The sequence below is a fragment of the Schistocerca cancellata genome, chromosome 4 (genome assembly GCF_023864275.1).
Source record: "Schistocerca cancellata isolate TAMUIC-IGC-003103 chromosome 4, iqSchCanc2.1, whole genome shotgun sequence".
Classification (NCBI taxonomy): Eukaryota; Metazoa; Arthropoda; class Insecta; order Orthoptera; family Acrididae; genus Schistocerca; species Schistocerca cancellata.
Window position 1 is genome coordinate 825,861,984 of NC_064629.1, and position 22,217 is coordinate 825,884,200.

At 42.8% G+C, this 22,217-nt stretch overlaps 1 pseudogene; it reads right to left on the reverse strand.

Moving 5' to 3' along the window:
- Positions 1-21,079: 21,079 nt before the first annotated feature.
- LOC126185806 (5S ribosomal RNA) lies at positions 21,080-21,197 on the reverse strand (annotated as a pseudogene).
- Between the last annotated feature and the right edge of the window lie 1,020 nt (positions 21,198-22,217).

Consider the following 22,217-nt stretch of genomic DNA (forward strand, 5'->3'; position numbering starts at 1 on the left):
GGGTTTTGAAGAGTGAAACGCCGTTGGATTTGTACCTTTTAGAACAACGATACTAGCAGCAGAAACTACTGTAGCTCCATTTGAAAAAGGGAAGTTGATACCGATATCTCCGTAATTAATATAGCTACAAAAAAAAAAAAAAAAAAAAAAAAAAAAAACTACACGTGTCGTTTAGTGAGCACTTTCTCACAATTAATTTGAGTGAAAACAGAATTACGATTGGTTAAATAGTTTCGGAAATATTTCAGCTTAGTTGAATTACCCTGTACGGTGCCTGGCAAAGGAGACTTCGAAGCACTAGTAGAGGTTTTCCGTCCTGTCTCATTCACGCATTGAGCATGGGGAAAAGTGACTGTCTGTATGCTCTGTACAGACCTTAATCTCCCTTATCTTATTCTCACGATCTCTATGCGAGATATATGACAATACGTACTTGCTTGTGTGAAAGAACAGACCTTGTTGACGATCTACAGCTATTCGAAATAATTCGAAATTTATTCACCAACTGCGAATTCTTTGACAACAGCTGTATTGGGTAGAGATCTAATACCTATTAGTGACTTATGTAAATTGTTGCTACACCAGGACTCGAACCCCGATTTCCCGCTTATCGCGAAAGGTTACCTTAACCATTTCGGCTATGCGGTGCACGCTCCTCGGGTCCACCCAAACATGTCACATTGTCTACATCCTTATGACATAATCCACTCGATTTTTCGTAGTCTCATTCTCCCTGCGGCGGAATCTAGTTAATAATGTTGGCGAGCATTAGGTAATGAATATAGTGAACTGTGGAGCATGGATGTAGACAGTGAGACATATGGAGGTTTGGGTTGGTCCAGGGAGCGTGCACGGATAGCCGAAGTGGTTTAAAGTGACGTTGAAATTCGTCTCTTTTAGAACTACAGTACTAGCAGCAGAAATTAGTACAGTTCCCTTTGGAAAAAAGAAAAACGAATTTGACACCGGTATCTCTGTAATTAATATAGCTACGAGAAGAGATTACACGACATTTGATGAAGACTTTTTTTCACAATTAATTTGGGTGAAAACAGAATTATGATATCTTAAACGGTTCAGGAAATATCCGAGCCGACAGCTTAGCGGAATCACCTCGAATAGTTACTTATACAGTATATTTGTAGATGTAGATGCAGAAAAGTGTGATTTGAAAGTTTCTAAAATCTAAGTTACACATTCAAGAACACAAAAAAATAAACATGTATCAAAACCAGGGAAGTTCTTCCGCAACAACAAATCAATTAACCTGATGTAGGTTGTTTGCCGGTAGTTTCTACGTGTAATTAGTAACTCTCTATGTGGTACAAGAGTTTTTTGAGTTTTTTAGTAACAGGTTCCACTGTGAGAATCCTTTGTGGCGACTAACGGACAACAGTTTGCCTGCCCGTGCATCCCATTTATGCTCTATAGTCTATAGGGTTCGGATCCTGACAGTTTGCTAGCCATACCGTATTGTGTACATCTTCACCTTCGAGAAACTTATCCACCAAGGCAGCTCGACGGGGACAGACATTATCGTCCTCAATGAAGAAGTCTGTACCAACTGCATATCTAAAAAGTTGTACTCTTATCTATGCACGTCAGTATGTTAATAGAATTCTTCCGATCACAGAAGAACTCGTGAAGCTCGATACCTTAATCCAGAATGACGCCTTTTAATACCTGGACCTAACCACTACCAAACTTTCGTTTCCACGATGGTGGTGTCATTTCTCCAGATATCAATTTCCCACCTCGGTTTACCGCAAGATGGACACACGCTGTACTGCGAGAGGACTGACATGCAGTCCATGTGTTCTGAGTCTTTGATACACAGTTGGCTTGGAAACTACAACTTCATTGGATTTTAGTCAACTATTAAGCACAGATATCGGTCCTTTTATAGGGTAAAGATTCAGAGCTTAAGGTCCCATCGACGACAAGGTCAGTAGACACACAGCACAAACTGGAAGCGACCCTTGCTATTTATGCTGTATATTAATAACCTAGCCGACAATATTAACAGTAATCTCAGATTTTTTGTAGACGATACTATTATGTATAATAAAGCACTGTTTGAAAAAAGCTCTACAGATATTCAGTCAGATCTTGATAAGATTTCAAAGTGGTGGAGATATTAGAAACTTACTTTAAGCATTCAAACATGTAAGACTGCGCACTTCGCTAAACGAATAAATGTAGTATCCTGTACCTTATTTAGTAGACACAGCTGGAATCAATCAACTCATACAAACACCTGGATGCAACAATTTTGCAGGGATATTAAATGGAATGATCGTATAGACTTGGTCGTGGGTAAAGCAAGTGACCGACTTCGATTCATTAGTAGGATACTGAGAAAATCAGTCTACAAATGAAATTAGTTACAAAGACCGCAAAGGCTCAATAATATTGAGATCTGCTGAGCGAGGTTACAGCAAGAAAAAAGGAATAAAAGTGAGATAGTGTTAATACTTTCATCATTCTTTACCTCCTCTGCATTACTGCAGATGACCTTTCACTGAGCACATTTGTACTGTGCATGCAGTACACGTGAGGTGCCTAGTTGTTTTGCCCTGTGTGGAATACATAAGTTCTTGTACACTTCGCTAGCCTGCTGTCTTCATGATGATGATGTCCCGAGCGCAGAAAACAGCACGCTGGTCGTGGATTCTTTTTCTTGAGGCTGAAATTAACTTCGCAAGGAACTGCTGCTACGAATAAACTATAACTCATTTGGGATGCCACTCGCGTTTTTATTGATATTGACACGAGAAACTATTCTTGATCACAACGTATTGAACATATCTTTCCACAGTCATTATATCTGGCTAAAATAACATGAAATACATCCTGCCACAGACAACATGTCTGTCTACTGGAAGCATCAGAACTGGAGAATAAAACTACATGAATGAAAGACTACTATTACAGACAACATTTCTGTACCTAGCGACGGTCGGAACTGTAGTAAATAAAATTGCATGAAACAAATACTGCTATAACAGACAACATGTCTGTCTACTGGAACGGTCAGAACTGGAGAGCCGGACTGCCCGAGACACTTCACGCGCCAAACCAGCAAGGCGTGACCCGAACGCCACCGAAGTGCATCGGCAGTAATATCGTCAGTCTTTTGTTTTAGTAATACTTTGATTTTAATAATTTTGAAATGACTGATTGATAGCTGGCTGTTGAGAGATGTTTATTTAAGAAAATGAAGTAATTTGGATGACAGGTTTAATAGCAACTAAAGTTGAACATTTTGGCGCCCCACCGCCGAACACAGCAGCCAATCACAGAGCAGCAGCATCATGCAGGCGGTCTTTCTCACGGGAATGGTACCGAATCTAACATCTGTCACCGGTACCTCATCCCGCATTGCGTCATCTCTATGCTTCTTGCATCACCACTGCCCTGGGAATAGCTTCCTGGAGCCTAATATGATGGCTGAATAAGCCAGAAATATTATAAGGTGGCCAGGGGACATCCGACAATCTATCCTAATGCTCACGAAACGACTCCTGGATGGTGCGAGCTTTATGAACAGGTTCTGTCGTCTTGCAGAACGGCACCACCGTTGGGGAACAAACATTGTACCATGAGGTGGACCTTATCAGCCAAAATGTTCACAAAATCCTTCCCAGACAAGATTTGGCTCCCCAAATCTTCACCGAACCCACTCCATGTTTCACTTTTGGAACGTAAACTCGGACAGAAGTTGGAAACAGTTTGAAACAAGACTCATACGACCAAATGACTTTCTCCCATTGCTCAATAGTCAAGGTTCTATGGCTGCGACACCACGTTTCCCTATAACGGGTATTTGCGTCACTGGTGAGTGCTTTTGGAATTCTAGCTCGCCCTGCAATTTCTTGCTTATGGAGCTCCCTTCGCTTTGCTTTGTTACTGACAGGATTCGTGAGAGCGATATTCAGTTCTGTAGTGACTTTTTCAGTTGTCGTCCCCCTATTTTTCGTCACAATCCTCTTTAGTTACCGTCTAATCACGAAGACACTAACCGTCGTGTCTCGCAGTGGGATAAATGTGTGAAGACTAGCGGTGATTAAATTTAGCCGGCCGGTGTGACCGAGTGGTTCTAGGCGCTTCAGTCTGGAACCGTGCGACCGTTACCGTCGCAGGTTCGAATGCCTCGGGCATGGATGTGTGTGATGTCCTTAGGTTAGTTAGGTTTAAGTAGTTCTAAGTTCTAGGGGACTGATGACCACAGATGTTAAGTCCCATAGTGCTCAGAGCCATTTGAACCATTTGATTAAATTTAAAATAATAAATAGTTCACTTACTTGTTTTCCATCTGCCTCGTTTTCTTTTGACTGCCACTTGTAATTGTTAGGTCCATTTACAATAAAACAAACCACTTTTTTTAAATCGTTTTTTCCTGTAGGGCACCACCATCCTAAGGAACGTTGTACGCAATCAGCGAATATCGCATGTACAGCATAATATAATTTTAGTTGTGAACAGCCGTCTGACGGTGATACTGTTTTTAACGGCGCTGTTTTTCCCAATGAACAGAGTTATTAACAGTTATTCATCATTTGGTTTTGAAGTTCTTGAAGGAGTCGTGCTTGCAGACAAAATTACTGGATTTCAGTCCGTCTGTTATGCAAACAACAGTTTTTTATACACGATCCAATCACATTAATGTGACCACCGCCTGTGTTCGACGTCAACGTGCAATAACCACTCACGGACGGCAGATGGCAGCAGTAGCAGTGGAGGTTGTATAATGCGTATCGGGGGTATGTGGAAAACAGTGCAGTCGTTATTATAGTGCGGAAACGAAGCGATTTATCTGACGTCCAAAAGGGCATGATCATTGGCTTTTGGGCCAAGAGTCGAAGCATATAAACTGTTCGCGTACCGCCCTAGCACTAGCCAGAACCGGCCCCGATTTAACTGTGGTGCACCACAGGCCACAGATGAAAGGGGCGAAAGAATGCTGCGGAGATGTGTACAGGCGAATAGACGTGCAACTGTTGAGCAACTGACCGCCCAGATGAACCAAGGGACTACTAACAGTGTCTCCCCAACGACCATTGAGCGAACGTTGCTGCGTATGGGCCTCCGCAGTAGGTTCTTGGTTCATGCACCCATGCTGACTGCTGTTCATCGGTGACGAAGGCATTACCTCACCTGGAAGTCCTCTGAAAGGTGACAGATGGCCTTCTCAGACAGATGGCCGTTGGCGTGTACGGCGTGAAACGTCTAAAAGCAAATTCCCTGCAACAATCGTTGGAAGGATACAAGCCGGCGGAGGGAAAGTTATGTTCTGGGGACTATTTTCGTGGCATTCCCTGGCTGATCTCGTCGTTCTGGGAGGCACAGTGGATCAACACAAGTATGTATCTATCCTTGGGGACCAAGTCCACGCCTACATGTAATTTGTTTTTCCTTGACATGATGCCATCTACCAGCAGAACAATGCAACTTGTCACACAGCTCGCAGTGTACGTGCGTGATTCGAAGAGCACCGGGATGAGTTTATCATACTCCACTGGCCACCAAACGCCCGGATTTAAACGTAGTCGTGAACCTGAGAGGTGGCATGCCTTTACGATGCACACAGTGACTTGCCCCCTCTCATATTTATATCTTACTCTGAGTAATTCGATTTGGGGAAGTACGAGGTGCATTCAAGTTCTAAGGCCTCCGATTTTTTTTCTCCGGACTGGAAAGAGATAGAAACATGCGCATTGTTTTAAAATGAGGCCGCATTCATTGTCGATACGTCCCAGAGATGGCAGCACCGTATGGCAGATAGAATTTTACCGCCAGCGGCGAGAATGAGAACTGTTTTAAATACTTAAAATGGCGACGTTTTCCTTCTTGAACAGCGTGCAATCATTCGTTTTCTGAATTTGCGTGGTGTGAAAACAATTGAAATTCATCGACAGTTGAAGGAGACATTTGGTGATGGAGTTATGGATGTATCGAAAGTGCGTTCGTGGGTGCGACAGTTTAATGAAGGCAGAAAATCGTGTGACAACAAACCGAAACAACCTCGGGCTCGCACAAGCCGGTCTGATGACATGATCCAGAAAGTGGAGAGAATTGTTTTGGGGGATCGCTGAATGACTGTTGAACAGATCGCCTCCAGAGTTGGCATTTCTGTGGGTTCTGTGCACACAATCCTGCATGATGACCTGAAAATGCGAAAAGTGTCATCCTGGTGGGTGCCACGAATGCTGACGGACGACCACATGGCTGCCCGTGTGGCATGTTGCCAAGCAATGTTGACGCGCAACGACAGCATGAATGGGACTTCCTTTTCGGCGGTTGTGACAATGGATGAGACATGGATGCCATTTTCAATCCAGAAACAAAGCGCCAGTCAGCTCAATGGAAGCACACAGATTCACCGCCACCAAAAAAATTTCGGGTAACCGCCAGTGCTGAAAAAATGATGGTGTCCATGTTCCGGGACAGCGAGGGCGTAATCCTTACCCATTGCGTTCCAAAGGGCATTACGGTAACAGGTGCATCCTACAAAAATGTTTTAAAGAACAAATTCCTTCCCGCACTGCAACAAAAACGTCCGGGAAGTGCTGCACGTGTGATGCTTCACCAAGACAACGCACCCGCACATCGAGCTAACGTTACGCAACAGTTTCTTCGTGATAACAACTTTGAAGTGATTCCTCATGCTTCCTACTCACCTCACCTGGCTCCTAGTGACTTGTGGCTTTTTCAAACAATGAAAGACACTCTCCGTGGCCGCACATTCACCAGCCGTGCTGCTATTGCCTCAGCGATTTTCCAATGGTCAAAACAGACTCTTAAAGAAGCCTTCGCCGCTGCCATGGAATCATGGCGACAGCATTGTGAAAAATGTGTACGACTGCAGGGCGATTACGTCGAGAAGTAACGCCAGTTTCATCGATTTCGGGTGAGTAGTTAATTAGAAAAAAAAAATCGGAGGCCTTAGAACTTGAATGCATCTCGCATAGCCGAGTACGGTCATTACAAGGCTAGCATTGAGAACTCAGAAAATATGAATATTTTCCTCTCTAATGGCATGCGGTGAAAAGTTGCTGTTTCTTCACATGTGGACTTCCCACGCAGCATCTCTCGTCACCCGGGTGGTCTGGTGACAGGCGCGTTCTGTTGATCTTGAAAGGGTTATGCCGATGGGTGTGAGGGAGTCGAGTGGATGCTGTCCAGACGCCGACATTGTCATAAGAGCGGGGGCGACACGCCCATTGGGGCCTGAATGAGCGGCTGGGGTTAGAGATTCTGTTACGTCGCAGAAACTTTGTGAAAACACTTTCTGTTGGACTACCAGCGAGGCGTGGGAATGACTTACGTTCCCAGGAAGTCTTGGCGGGCAAATCCCCGCGTTTTCTGCAAAATCATAACTATGATTGGCTTGCCCAGGTGGTAGCTCCGTGACGTAGCAAAATCGGCGCAGAAATTGGCGCCAAGTATCTCCATTGGTGGAATAGTAGTGCTTCAGCAATAGAGTGAAATTTTCCACCGGTTTTCGGCTTGCTGATTGGCACGTTTAACCACGGCCACTGTGGTGGGGGCGGTAATATTCTGTGTTCAGCTTGTACGGGTGCTCTTTGTAGAGTCGTCTCTCGTCTTTCGGTCGGAGTAGGTTACAGGACTGAGCTCTCGCTGCTCTGGACAGCCTGCCTTCCGTTGGCTGTCTAATATACTTTCATTTAATTGTAACTGTTTGACGAAGTTGCTGAAGTTTCGACTTCAACGTAACTTTCCGAGTACAGTTGGCAGTTGAGCGTTCTGTGTACAAGTGGCCTATGTTGTCCGTCTTGAGCAGTTTTGGCTAAAGTTGACTGTATCGGAGTTGCTGTGTGACTTCACTTGTTAAAATCAATCAGTGTACCGCCAGTAATTATGGGGCAAGCCTTCTTCCTCTCCCTCAGAGGCGCTTTTGTGTTACTATGAAGTCTCTAGTCTGGAACAACCAGACCAGGATAATTTGTTTCGGGCTATACTCGCGACATTATCATCACCACGACGGGGCGTCGAAGCAACCAGCCATCGCCTCCGGTACGCCAGATCGTGTCCTTGCAGTTAAGAAGACAGGTTGGTAATGTATGTCCGCAGCACCGGTAGATTAGGGAATTTTGCTATGTGATAATCAGAGCTCAGGAGAGCGCGCCTGTTCCCGTCTTTTCTAACGTGGTTCTGTCTTGGGTGTTCATTGTCTGAGTTCTCACTACTGTAGCAGCAATTAATGTTGGGTTGGCTGGGTGTTTCTCTTAAGATTTGAGTTGCAAGGAATTGGCTCCACATACCATTTCGTCATAGATGTCCCAAGCTAGTTTATAGACAACTTCACCTTCAGAGCATTTATTTGAGTATCCAATTTGACGTATTGTAAATGTTTCATGTGTTTTATTTATTATTTTGAGTTTAGTCATAATAAATCAAATGGTTATTTTGGACAGAACTTTCATTCTGTAGATCGGCAGACCAACCCTTCCATTTCTCACCACGTTAATGAAACTTTCCTTTGTCAAATTAATTTCTATCAAATTAAATTATTGCAGGTGCCAAACTCTTTTCTACTCCACTTGCAGGGTCGATTACAGTCAGTTCGCGTTTCTTCTTAATCCATGTGCAACAGCAAAAGTCGGGGTTAGAAAAGGGGGGGGGGGGGTTTAGAGCATCATTTCCATCTGAAGATTCTGGAAGAATTTAGTGTTAAATACACTGTTAGCCCCAGCACCTCGCAAACCTGTGGAACCCCATCGATCAGATTGTTTGCGCCATGGATCCTCAACCGAGGAAGCCAGCGCAGCAGGACGTTGCACTGGCTGGAGTCGGCACGGCTCCACAGCCCTGTCGGTACCTTTCAGAAACACGTGACTCTCTTCCCGCACGTCTCACAGCGCTGCAAAAGGTGGTTATTCAGGCTTTTGACAAGTGGTTACATTAATGCGAAGGGACAGTGTATAAACCCAAATACGTTTCAGCACGAACATATCATCCTCAGTCGGTATTCTTTATCCAATTCTGTAAAATGTATACACGTTTTAAGTAATAACTGTTCTAACGAAATTCAGCCTAAAAGCAAGTTTTGACTGTTGTTGTCATTGCCTCAGTTGTTCTACATTGTTATTTAGGGCCCTATGTACATTAGTACATATGGGTAGCTTGTTAGCTGAAATTATACGTTGAAGAGCCAAAGAAACTGGTACATGTGCATAATATGGTGTAGGGCCCACTAGCGCGCAGAAGTGTCTGAAGTAATGCCAGAGGGAACTGAAACCATGAATCCTGCAGGGCTGTCCACAAATCCGTAAGAGTACGAGGGGGTGGAGATCTCTTCTTACAGCACGTTTGCGAGGCATCCCACACATGCTAAATAGTTTTCATGTCTGTGGAGTTTGGTGGGCAGCGGAAATGTTTAGACTCAGAAGAGTGTTCCTGTAGCCATTCTGTAGCAACACTGGGCTTGTGGAGTGTCGCAATGCCCTGCTGGAGTTGCCCAAGTCACACAATGGGTGTGAATGGATGCAGGTGATCAGACAAGATACGTACGTGTCACCTGTCATAGTCGTATATAGATGTATCAGGGGTCCTGTATCACTTCAACTGCACACGGCCGGAGTGGCTGAGCGGTTCTAGGTGCTACAGTCTGGAACCGCGCTACCGCTACGGTCGCAGGTTCGAATCCTACCTCGGGCATGGATGTGTGTGATGTCATTAGATTAGTTAGGTTTAAGTAGTTCTAAGTTCTAGGGGACTGATGGTCTCAGATGTTAAGTCCCATAGTGCTCAGACCCATTTGACCCATTTTGCACACGTCCCACACCATTATAGAGCCTCCACCAGGTTGAATAGCCCCTGCTGACATGCAGGGTCCATGGATTCATGAGGTTGTCTTCATACCCGTACATGTCCATACCCTTGATACAATTTGAAACGAGATCGTCCGACAAGGCAACATGTTTCCCGTCGTCAACAGTCCAATGTCGCTGTTGACGGGCCCGGACAAGACCTGAGCTATGTGTCGTGCAGTCATCAAGGGCACACGAATGGGCCTTCGGCTCCGAAAGCCCATATTGATGATGTTTCGTTGAATGGCTCGCACGCTGACACTTGTTGATGGCCCAGCGTTGAAATCTGCAGCAATTTGCGGAAGGCTTGCGCTTCTGTCACGTTGAACAGTTCTCTTCAGTCGTCGTTGGTCCCGTCCTTGTAGGATCTTTTTCCGGCCTCAGCGATGTCGAAGATTTGATGTTTTAGCGGATTCCTAATATTCACGGTATACTTGTGAAATGGTCACACTGGAAAAATCCCGCTTCATCGCTACCACGGAGATGCTGTGTCGCATCGCTCGTGCGCTGACTATAATAGCACGTTGAAACTCACTTAGATCTTGATAACCTGCCATTGTAGCAGCAGTAACCAATCTAACAAATGCGTCAGACACTTGTTGTCTTATATAGGCGTTGCCGACCGCAGCGCCGTATTTTGTCTGTTTACATATCTCTGTATTTGAGTGCGCATGCCTATACCAGTTTCTTTTGCGCTTCAGTGTATAATGTTAGTGTGAGCTCGGAAGGTTGCTTTTTTTATTTCGTTGTAACAATTATCTCAACATGGTTTTTGCTTACGGATAGCACCTCAACTAAAGCAAAGCATTCACTGTGTATTGAAAGCTTCCTTGAGTGGCGCATTGTGACAGGATTTCGGGGAAATCCGCTCCATTAGTTGACGGCTGCCGACAACTGGAGTCGTGCAAATCCTGTGCGCTTCAGAACATCTGAAAATTCCACTGATGCATTCCTCAGTCGCAAAGACCACGGCGTTCTCACGCCGCAATTAATGCATGTAAAATTACTCTCCGGAATGAAATCATCACTCCTTCGACAACTGGTCCGTATTAGCGTAGAACCGATTCGTTACAACACTTTCCGTTATTCGCAACGTCTGTCTTATAGGCCTGGCCTCTCACTAGAGTCTGTCAGACATTTTCGAGACGTACGGACTACCTAAACAAACACTTGACAAGCTGAGGAGTTATTCTACGTATTTTCTCAAGTTCTTTCATTAATTAAAACTGTGAAGAGTCCCAAACTGACGATACAAACCAAAGAATCGCTTCGGCGATCTCTTTCGTGGATGAATTACAGTTCCTCGATACGTTTAACAATTAATGGACGTTGTCAAAGAAAACATTAACTAACGTTCGGGAAACTTAAGCGCACAATGCAGTAGCATTGTAGTAGGCAGCGCGCCAGTGGTATCAAACTGTAGTGTGTTCAGATTTGGCTCTGGCTCCGGGGCATTCCGAAACGCTCAGCTGTTGGCAGCGGTGGTCGGACAAAAGCTGGCAGGTGGTACCACAGGGCCATGCAGCGCCTGCACGATCTGGGGAAGCCGAGTAGTGATAGCTCAGAAATCTGATGCTCGGAGCTTTTGCAGTTAGTGGACAGTCCACCAGCTTCTTATAGAAATATCCCTTACAGCTCTATTCATTTGGCAACTGAACTTTCATGTAATCTAAATAATATATTACAACCATCAGTGTAAATAAGTGCCCTGGTAGACGCAAAAAAGACGCCTGCTGAATTGTAGTAAAAAAGTTTCCGAAGGTCCAGAAATTGCAAGAACTTACAAAAATCCTTTTAAATGCGGTTGCCACTATGCAGAAGCAGGGATGAAGTTAACAGTTCGACTTCCCTTCGACATTTAGGTCAATAGAGACAAAGCATTAGCTTAATGGAAAGAAAATTGGGCTTTTTGAAGAAACTATCACGTCTGTACACACATATCTCACATATCAGCAACGTGTGTGAGCAAGCTCATTCCGTATTCTTAGATTTCCGAGCGTAAAGTAATTTGACACCATGCAGGTAAAGAGTATCTTTCCAATTCGTGAGAGATCGGAAAAATTTGTAACTGACAGGAGCCAGTACGCTATCCTGATCGGGTTTTGTCGAACTGCGAAACAGACAACGTCAGAAGTTTCTCAGGAAGCCATGATACTCTCACGCACAAAGAATGATTTTTAAAACAGCTAAAATGTTTAAAAATGAGAGTGCTACAGAGTTTTGAAATTACTTTAAGGACTTGGGGGAGAAATTAGTCGCAAGAACGACTGCAGCTTTGCAGGAACAAGCAGAAAAGCGAAGGATTTTTGTAGCTTTGTCTCGGTCTCTGTACCAATGAGAGATCGAACTATAAAATATTTAAAGTTCCATCAACGCCGAGGTCATCAGAGACGTAGTACGAGATGACTAGACCAACATACGGAAGAAAATCGTCCGCCCTTTAGTTCAAGGAACCACTCTGGTTTTCGCCTAGAGTAGTTTTGCGGAAGCGATGATAAAGCTAAATGATGAGGGCTACACGAATATTTGAACACCACCACTTGAACAACACTGACCACTGTGAACCTAACGCCGACCATTGTGACAGAGCGGTTCTAGGCGCTTCAGTCCGGAACCGCGCTGCTGCTACAATCGCTGGTTCGAATCCTGCCTCGGGCACGGATGTGTGTGATGTCCTTAGATTAGTTAGGTTTAAGTAGTTCTAAGTCTAGGGGACTGATGACCTCAGATGTTAAGTCCCATAGTGCTTAGAGCCATTTGAACTATTTTTTGTGAACCTTACTCGGTGCTGTCTATTTCAGTGAACATACAAGATGAAAATAATATTACTTTCGTATGTTGTTGTTGTTATCGAGTTTGCTGAACATCTCACAACTTTAATGCAGGAAAACCTACGGAGAATCCACAGTTGGTGCACAGACAGGCAGTTGACGTTCAAAGCAAATAAATGTAACGTATTGAGCAAAAATTGGTGATTACAGGTATTCAACAAAAATATGGAAACAGCGGGAGAAATTCATGCTTCAACATAAATGTAGATGCTAGCCAAGCCGGATGGTGGCGCTTTCTGACCAAGAACGGCACCTGTGCAATGTCCTCAACACATTCTAAGTGTCACTTGTAGTCAGAATACGGTTCTGTGTAATTGTAACTGCATTATGTCGCAGCTAAGTTAATTCGAACGTGGGAACTTGTTGGGGACAATATAGTGGGTACTTCCGTAAGCAAGGCACACGAAGTTTTTGATGTTTCAAGGGGCACCATGTATAAGATTTATACCGCATACAGGGAAAGCGGAAAAACATCATCAATTAAGTCACAATACGAACGATTGTCTGTGTTGAGAGATAGTGACAGACTGTTATCACAGAGGATTGTGACGAAAAACCAGAAGACGGCAGCTGTAAACGTCAACTGTCTCACTCACGAACTCTGTAACACGAAAACAACACAGAAGCAGGAAACTGCAAAGGCAGCTGGAATTGCAAAACCAATGATCAGTGATGCAAATGCCCGTAGCTGGAAAACGTGGTGCCGAAGCCATAAAACCTGAACTGTGGACCAATGGAATACGGTCGTTTAATCGGATGAGTCTTGTTGCACACTGTTTCCAAACTTCGGGCCGAGTCTGTGACACAAGAGTGAAACATGGCGGAGGTTCGGTGATGATTTGGGCAGCCATATTGTGGTATTTCGTGGGACCCATGATTACTCTGCGAGGATTATGTGACCATTTTGGCCGACTAGGTACATCTCATCCCAGTATCTATAGAGCACTTCAGGGAAAGTTTAAGAAATGTTAATTGGGAAGATGTATATAATGAGCCAAAAGCTAATGATAAATGCAACATATTTCTTGATAAATTTATATCCGTTTCTGAACAACGTTGCCCCAAAATAATTAGTAATTGTGACACCAAGCAGTTTTCAAAGAAACCTTGGATTACTATAGGTATTAAAGTGTCTTCAGAAAGAAAAAGAAAATTATATGAGACAGCAAGAATTAGTAAAGACCCAGAAGTAATTTTACACTATAAAAAATTGTTATAACATACTGAGGAAAGTTGCCAGAAAATCAAAATCAGATGAAATTAACAACTCGGGCAATAAAATAAAATCAATATGGAACGTCGTTAGGAGGGAGACAGGGTAAGTAACCACTGGGATAGGTAGCATTACTATTAAAGAGAACGAGACCATCCTAACCAACAGTACACAAGTAGCTAATGTATTTGATAACCATTTCTTAAGTATAGGAGAAAAAACTGGTGAGAATAGTTCAAAAGAAAAAGCCAGGCAGTACATGGAAGAGTCTGTTTTGAAAAAAAAAAAATAGTCAGATTAACTTTCACCTAATAAAGGCTTGTGAAATAAATAAAATTATTAAATTTTTGAAAAATAAATGTTCTGTTGGAGTAGATGACATCTCTAACAAGATATTAAAACAATGTGGAGCAGTTACAGCTGATGTTCTGAGTCAAATCTGTAATGCATCACTAACTCGAGGTATTTTCCCAGACAGGTTAAAATATGCCATTGTCAAACCTCTCTACAAAAAAGGGGACACCACAGATGTCAATAATTACCGGACAGTATCCTTGTTTACAGCATTTTCTAAAATCGTCGAGAAAGTAATGTATTCAAGAGTAGTTAGCCATCTCAACAGTAATGGGATTCTTAGTAAATTACAGTTTGGATTTCAAAAATGCCGCTCTAATGAAACAGCAATATACAATTTCACTGCCCACATAATAGAGCCTTTAAATAGTAAAATGTCACCAATAATAATTTTCTGTGAGCTATCCAAAGCATTTGATTGTGTGAACCATGATATTATGCTACAGAAATTACAATTCTGTCGTATAAATGGAACAGCATATTAGTCGTTTAAGTCATGTCTACAGAACAGGAAGCAAAATGTTTCTTTATATGTTTTAAGTGATTTAAGAAAGTTTCCCACTTCATCTAACTGGAGTAAAATTACATTAGGTGTTCGATAGGGTTCAATCATGGGTGCCCGTCTGATATTGATATATGTGAATGACCTCCCTTATTATCTGAAACAAGAAGCTAAACTGACACTGTTTGCTGATGATACAAGAATAATTATTAACCCAATAAAAGAAACTCCAATACAAAATGATACAAATAATGTCTTTGGAAAAGTTATTGATTGGTTTTCTGCGAATAGTCTTGTTCTGAATTTTGAAAAAACACAGTACATCCAATTTTCTACTGCAAGGAGTACAGTTCCTTCAATAAGTTAACACATCAACAGAAGTCAATAGCCAAGATAGAACATACTAAGTTTTTGGTTGAACATATACATGAGAATCTTAACTGGAAAATTCATATGTTGGGTCTCCTAAAGCGACTAGGTTCAGCAACTTTTGCAATCGGAATAATTGTTAATATTATTTTTTATTTATTATTTTATTTTATTTTATTTTATTTTATTATTTTATTATATTTATTATTTTATTTTAATTAATATTAATTGCTAATATTAAGACTTCAAGAAGAATATAATAATTCCAATCCCAAAGAAAGCAGGTGTTGACAGATGTGAAAATTACCGAACAATCAGTTTAATAAGCCACAGTTGCAAAATACTAACACGAATTCTTTACAGACGAATGGAAAAACTAGTAGAAGTCGATCTCGGGGAAGATCAGTTTGGATTCCGTAGAAATACTGGAACACGTGAGGCAATACTGACCTTACGACTTATCTTAGAAGAAAGATTAAGGAAAGAAAAACCTACGTTTCTAGCATTTGTAGACTTAGAGAAAGCTTTTGACAATGTTGACTGGAATACTCTCTTTCAAATTCTGAAGGTGGCAGGGGTAAAATACAGGGAGCGAAAGGCTATTTACAATTTTTACAGAAACCAGATGGCAGTTATAAGAGTCGAGGGACATGAAAGGGAAGCAGTGGTTGGGAAGGGAGTAAGACAGGGTTGTAGCCTCTCCCCGATGTTATTCAATCTGTATATTGAGCAAGCAGTAAAGGAAACAAAAGAAAAATTCGGAGTAGGTATTAAAATCCATGGAGAAGAAATAAAAACGTTGAGGTTCGCCGATGACATTGCAATTCTGTCGGAGACAGTAATGGACTTGGAAGAGCAGTTGAACGGAATGGATGGTGTCTTGAAGGGAGGATATAAGATGAACATCAACAAAAGCAAAACGAGGATAATGGAATGTAGTCGAATTAAGTCGGGTGATGTTGAGGGTATTAGATTAGGAAATGAGACACTTAAAGTAGTAAAGGAGGTTTGCTATTTGGGGAGCAAAATAACTGATGATGGTCGAAGTAGAGAGGATATAAAATGTAGACTGGCAATGGCAAGGAAAGCGTTTCTAAAGAAGAGAAATTTGTTAACATCGAGTATAGATTTAAGCGTCAGGAAGTCATTTCTGAAAGTATTTGTATGGAGTGTAGCCATGTATGGAAGTGAAACATGGACAGTAAATAGTTTGGACAAGAAGAGAATAGAAGCTTTCGGAATGTGGTGCTACAGAAGAATGCTGAAGATTAGATGGGTAGATCACATAACTAATGAGGAAGTATTGAATAGGATTGGGGAAAAGAGAAGTTTGTGGCACAACTTGACCAGAAGAAGGGATCGGTTGGTAGGACATGTTCTGAGGCATCAAGGGATCACCAATTTAGTATTGGAGGTCAGCGTGGAGGGTAAAAATCGTAGGGGGAGACCTAGAGATGAATACACTAAGCAGATTCAGAAGGATGTAGGTTGCAGTAGGTACTGGGAGATGAAGAAGCTTGCACAGGATAGAGTAGCATGGAGAGCTGCATCAAACCAGTCTCAGGACTGAAGACCACAACAACAACAACAACAACAACGTTATAGAAATCAGCAAGCTAATACTTCGCATGCTTTCACTCTCTTATGTCATACGGAATAATATTTTGGAGTAATTCTACACTTAGGCAAAAAGTATTCACTGCTCAGAAGAAAGTGGTTAGAATAATGTGGGGCTCATAGTCGCACTTGTTGAAATTGCGAGAGAGTACGTTACAAGAAGAGTGTGGCAACATATTACATCCTCCTACAAACGCCTCGTTAAATGACCACTATGAAGCAATTAGAGTTATTAAAACTCATGCGGAGGTTTATCGACAGTCACTTATCCCATGCACCATTCGTGAAAGGAACAGGAAAGAGGGCAAAGATGTTCAGACCAAAAGTGGCCTCGACCGCACATCGTGCGGTGACTTGCAGGGCATAGATTTAGATGTAAATGTGGACGTTAAGGAATGATGATATTCGCCGGGAATTACTCAAAGCATGAGAAGAGGTGTGGTGAGCACGTTTCTCGTCTATTCACATGGCCCAAGTTACGTATGGGCAGTAGTAACGTTTTGGCCGAGTGGTTCTAGGCGCTACAGTCTGGAACCGTGCGACCGCTACGGTCGCAGGTTCGAATCCTGCCTCGGGCATGGATGTGTGTGATGTCCTTAGGTTAGTTAGGTTTAAGTAGTTCTAAGTTCTAGGGGACTGATGACCTCAGAAGTTAAGTCCCATAGTGCTCAGAGCCATTTGAGTAACGTTTGTTCGAAGGTTCAGTCCGATTATCAGCGCCCCTTAAGTATAACTAAGCGCACAGTACACTGGTCTCTAGTATTCAAACTTAGGTTAGCTTGGAGGTAGTAGCAGTTCTTGTAGAAGAGTCTTTCAACACCGCCCAGCGCATTGACCTGTTAACACTGAACGATATCCTTATCTCAAAGCCGTACAAGTTCTGATTGTATGCAAGACCTAACCAGAGAGCCCCGAATGTTTTTTCGTCGTGGAGTAAGATTAAAGTAGGACTGAATTATGTGTGCGTACCATGTTACGTCACCCGTAACAGTTCGAAGGATACGCAGAATTTTTCTTCTTCTATGACAGTACATCGGGATAATACAGAATATCGTTATTCGCACCTGAGTCTGTCCATGTGGCCATGTGGAAGCTATATATCTGAGACATTTACTTTTCAACAGCGGTTCTTAGACCAAAACTGGTATTTACACTAATAATTTTACACTTCAGGTTTTTCCCACGGATATGATTCGGTTGCCTGAAAGAAATATTGTGAGATACATGAAACGTTATCCAGCGGCAAACCCGAGAGCAATATGTTGAATAAATTCACATTTGGCAGGTAAAATCAGTAATACTGATTATGCAACCATAATAATATGTGGCAAGACAGGTCACGAGAACATGATACAATTAGTTTCGTCATGTCTAGCTCAAATTGTCTATAATGATTTTTAACACTCCTTTAACCTTTAAATGTACTTATTGTTCGTAGTTAAAGATATTTACATTAAAGGTTTGTAAGTCTTGTTTACATTATTAATTGGAGGGACAGTTACTTTAGCAGTTGTGGGTACACCTGTACTTATTACATAAAACCATAACAAAATACTGTGTAGAATAATTACAGACGATTATTACATTTAAACAACTTGTAAGTAGTCCTATTCTGTTCTGAGTTAAAATACGAACAGGGCACGATTAAAATATTTTTTATATAAACTTGTGCAGCACTTTATACAGGGTGTTTCAAAAATGACCGTTATATTTGAAACGGCAATAAAAACTAAACGAGCAGCGATAGAAATACACCGTTTGTTGCAACATGCTTGGGACAACAGTACATTTTCAGGCAGACAAACTTTCGAAATTACAGTAGTTACAATTTTCTACAACAGATTGCGCTGCGGTCTGGGAAACTCTATAGTACGATATTTTCCACATATCCACCATGCGTAGCAATATGGCGTAGTCTCTGAATGAAATTACCCGAAACCTTTGACAACGTGTCTGGCGGAATGGCTTCACATGCAGATGAGATGTACTGCTTCATCTGTTCAATTGTTTCTGGATTCTGGTGGTACACCTGGTCTTTCAAGTGTCCCCACAGAAAGAAGTCACAGTGGTTCATGTCTGGCGAATAGGGAGGCCAATCCACGCCGCCTCCTGTATGTTTCGGATAGCCCAAAGCAATCACACGATCATCGAAATATTCATTCAGGAAATTAAAGACGTCGGCCGTGCGATGTGGCCGGGCACCATCTTGCATAAACCACGAGGTGTTCGCAGTGTCGTCTAAGGCAGTTTGTACCGCCACAAATTCACGAAGAATGTCCAGATAGCGTGATGCAGTAATCGTTTCGGATCTGAAAAGTGGGCCAATGATTCCTTTGGAAGAAATGGCGGCCCAGACCAGTACTTCTTGAGGATGCAGGGACGATGGGACTGCAACATGGGGCTTTTCGGTTCCCCATATGCGCCAGTTCTGTTTATTGACGAAGCCGTCCAGGTAAAAATAAGCTTCGTCAGTAAACCAAATGCTGCCCACATGCATATCGCCGTCATCAATCCTGTGCACTATATCGTTAGCGAATGTCTCTCGTGCAGCAATGGTAGAGGCGCTGAGGGGTTGCCGCGTTTGAATTTTGTATGGATAGAGGTGTAAACTCTGGCGCATGAGACGATACGTGGACGTTGGCGTCATTTGGACCGCAGCTGCAACACGGCGAACGGAAACCCGAGGCCGCTGTTGGATCACCTGCTGCACTAGCTGCGCGTTGCCCTCTGTGGTTGCCGTACGCGGTTGCCCTACCTTTCCAGCACGTTCATCCGTCACGTTCCCAGTCCGTTGAAATTTTTCTAACAGATACTTTATTGTATCGCTTTTCGGTCCTTTGGTTACATTAAACCTCCGTTGAAAACTTCGTCTTGTTGCGACAACACTGTGTTCTAGGCGGCGGAATTCCAACACCAGAAACATCCTCTGTTCCAAGGAATAAACCGTGTTGTCTACAGCACACTTGCACGTTGTGAACAGCACACGCTTACAGCAGAAAGACGACGTACAGAATGGCGCACCCACAGACTGCGTTGTCTTCTATATCTTTCACATCACTTGCAGCGCCATCTGTTGTTGAAAATTGTAACTACTGTAATTTCGAAAGTTTGTCCGCCTGAAAATGTACTGTTGTCCCAAGCATATTGCAACAAACGGTGTATTTCTATCGCTGCTCGTTTAGTTTTTATTGCCGTTTCAAATATACCGGTCATTTTTGAAACACCCTGTAAATGCTATGGTCATTTGGAGCGAAAGACTCGCTGTCCCATATTGATCAACCATTTTAACAGCTCAATAGTTGTTTCCTGGTTGATGATACAGAAGCAGGGCATGTCGTTCGGTTTTTCCACAGTGCTGCATTTGCACAGTGCTGTTTGTGTGATGCGTGTCGTATGCATACGCTTCCTAAAACAGCTGTGGTTAAAATTCTAACTTTCTCTTAAAGTAAAGAAAGTTTTTGGTGTACTTTCTGTCTTTGTACCAATTTAGCGGGATACTTGGTAGCATCTCAGCACAGTGTTCTTGTCTATCTTCTTCTTCCTACGTGTGGAACCTCACTTCTGAAACAAAAGCAGATGGATAAACTACCTGGGAAAGGGGTCACGTGACATATCAGATAGGTAGAGAATTACACAAGAAGAACAATGCTGTCTTTCATTTGAGCTTAGCTTTATGTATTCTCGGGTTATGTCGAATTTTGTACAAAACAAAGCAGTGCTTGTTATAAGGGCGCAGGATGCGTTCGATGTGTTTTCCAGAACGTTGTAAGGTTGTTGTTAGTCCGTTTCACTCATTCCTCGTATCCCAGAATTCCAGTTCACGCATCAACCACTCGCTCCTTGAGGTGGTACCGCTTACCCCAGTTTCCTGCGCTCTGGACTCCTACAGAACGATGCCAGAAGAGCTGTTGATATTACTCCATCCGTAGCCGTTTTCGATCGTCCATAGCGCTCTGTCTACTACAGAACCAGTTTCACGAAATTTCGCGACAGGTTTCACCACTGCATTGCGAATAATGGGTGGTCTGTCTGGGTGGCACTGGTTGAAATTCTCTGCCATAACACGGGTGCTCCTCTTTCCTAATATTAGGACGATCCCAGTGCGTTCAGCTTGTGCTGACATCATCAGCTACCAAGCCGTCTGTAAGGAAGAAAAAAGCACTCCGTCTTCAGGCGACAAATGGCCCATCGGAACCATCCGACCGCCGTGTCATCCTCAGATGAGGATGCAGATAGGAGGGGCGTGTGGTCAGCACATCGCTCTCCCGATCGTTATGATGGTTTTCTGTGACTGTAGCCGCTACTATTCAGTCGAGCAGCTCCTCAATTGGCATCACGAGGCTGAGTGCATCCCGAAAAACGGCAACAGCGCATGGCGGCCCGGATGGTCAGCCATCCAAATGCTGGCCACACCCGACAGCGCTTAACTTCGGTGATCTGACGGGAACCGGTGTATCCACTGCGGCAAGGCCGTTGCCGTAAGGAAGAAACATCAGTCATAATTTCAGAATCACTAAAGCTATGCTCAAATGAAAGGCATTATTATTTTTCTCCTGTAATTCTCTATCTGTTTGATACGTCACATTACGCCCTTTTCATTTGAAAATTTCGATTTGCATCCGAAATGGTGGCTTCCAGAATGGTCGCCATGTTGTAATATAGTTTCATCTTCATCCATCTCACATTACTTGATTTTAAATCTCTGTTTATCCACCTGTTTCCGTTTTAGAAGGCTGGTTCCACTCCTACGAATCGCCCTGTAGACGTTAGTAATCTAAGATCGTTTAAAATTGTAAAGTTGCTTAAAAACGCCATAGTATATATATAATTTCCCCATTATTTAATAAAATATAGTCAATTTACCGTTTAGTTCCATCTGATCTTTACCAGGCCCATTTTCTGTTTGTTTCCTTCTGAAACAAAGTCTTTTGAAAAAATATGTTAAAGTGAAACATGTTGTTCCTGTCAGTAGATTCAAATCCGTCGATTAAGGTATTATACGGAAAGTTTCCCTGTGAAGAATCGTTCTTTAGTTTTTCTTTTTCTATTGAAGTAAAGTCCCCATTATCATTTTTCGGTAGGATTTGTTACCATTTATCAGTTTTTTTTTACTTTATTGTTATTTTAATACCTGTACAAATCAGGTAGGCTGGCAGCGGCACACTACGCCGCTCTTCAGCCATAGTGTTTACAATAGTATAAGAACGGAGAATGATAATGAACATAGTGACGGGCAAAAGAGAGAGGTCACAGAGACACAAAAAACACGGAGTCGTTCACACGTGACGATAACAACACTGAAAACACGTTGGCACGGCGCACAGAACACTGATGAATCCGACGGCACAAGTGAACGTAGTAGTGGGATGGCGGACACCAAAAACTCTAAACAACGTTACACACACGAGACACAGAAGGTGATGATCTCCGGCGCGCGAATGTTCACTATGCGTGTGCGAGTCCGGGGACCTGCCAAGAGAGGAGGAGGAGGAAGGGGA